Source organism: Pestalotiopsis fici (assembly GCF_000516985.1).
Source record: "Pestalotiopsis fici W106-1 unplaced genomic scaffold PFICI_Scf_12, whole genome shotgun sequence".
NCBI lineage: Eukaryota > Fungi > Ascomycota > Sordariomycetes > Amphisphaeriales > Sporocadaceae > Pestalotiopsis > Pestalotiopsis fici.
Window position 1 is genome coordinate 829,345 of NW_006917102.1, and position 1,575 is coordinate 830,919.

Genomic DNA, 1,575 nt, shown 5'->3' on the forward strand with positions numbered 1-1,575 from the left:
TGCAACATTCATTGGGAAATGGGGCATCGATATGAGCAATGTTATCTCCAAGTGGTGGATATAGCTAGCTGGCCGAGACCTTCAAGGAAAGAACCGTGATCGTTTTGACCAAAATAGCGCCACAGCTCGAGCAACTACACCGAGGTAGTCTTTTTCCGCGTGCTGTACAATCGTTCCAAGAACCACGGGCCAAAAGCTCCCTATTGTACAAAAGATACCGTGAGATACAGCACCAGATCAAGATGAAGTTACAATCCAAGGTGTCAAAATGTAGGAATAAGAGGAGCGCTTCTCCACACATGTATATATCTTTGGCCATTCAGCCTCCGTTGGATGTGAACAACTCAACTAATACAACAACTATTACCCATACCTATCATATCTTTTCACGCAAGGTTCGCCTATCCGTCAGGCAATTGCTCTTACCCGTGCGTTGAAGCAATGCTTCATTTCACCTTTACTACTTACACGCAACTGGTACTTGTTTCCATCTTCCATGCTCATCATTGCCACTGCATAGCGAAATTCGACCAGACGCACCTCTAATCCTTCCTCGTGAGTATACATCCACAGGTGATTAGTTTCGACTACCATGTTTGGAATCGTCGTTGCCCATCAGAAGTCAGCCACGCAGCTTCCGCAATCCATATTTTATAAACTGCATCGAAAGCAGACATTGGCAGTCGCTATTACTAAATCGCATGATGAAAATTGAAAGTGATGCCAAACATATATCGAACAACACATGCCATGCAGGATACCTTCCTCGTCGGTAGACATCAATACATGGTCGCTTCCATTGACAGACTACCTGGCATGCCCCTTACTTTATTATACCTGTATACTAGTAGAATCCATAAAATAGAATCGGAATGTGAGGTATATGCGGCTTCCCTCAGCTCAAAGCAATAATGCAGTATCCACCTCCAGAATTTCTGTCTATATATTTCCCAGACTCTTCCAAATTTTCTGTCCTTCTCTTCCCCTTTTCTTCTTCGACACACTTCTCATCTCCCGTAGGTATATACTTTCTTACGATTCATCTACCCCAATGCAACTTCATCAGATATCCCCTATCAGGAGCCTCTTGTACTCTATGCATCATCTTTTCTCGTTTATATTCTCCAAGCTGGCGAGTCCCTCGTTGTCCACTTGTCATTCCTGTCTATTGACTTCATCATATCCATTCGAAAGTCACCAGAAACCTGTCCCACTGTAGAACCACCCACACTCCATAAATGAGTTTTTCTTTCTCTATCACTCTTGGGCTTTCCCTTCATATCGTCCAACATTGTGCTATAATCTCCACGCTCTCCTGTCCTTGCTATTCTCTGGCAATAATAACTTCTTACAGGTCAATCAATTCTGATGCCATACCCCAAGCCATCTGGCTAGGTCATACTGTTTCAATCTCTGCCACCCTCACCCCTTGTCTCGAAATACTTGGCGTTCCCCCTTTTCTTTAGCGCCTCAAAAGAGTTGGTATAGATTACGTCGAACCGATACGCCCACCTGGTTAAAAGATATTCGCTAATAAAAATAAAGAAGAAGAAACGAGAAAGAAAAGAAAGAAAA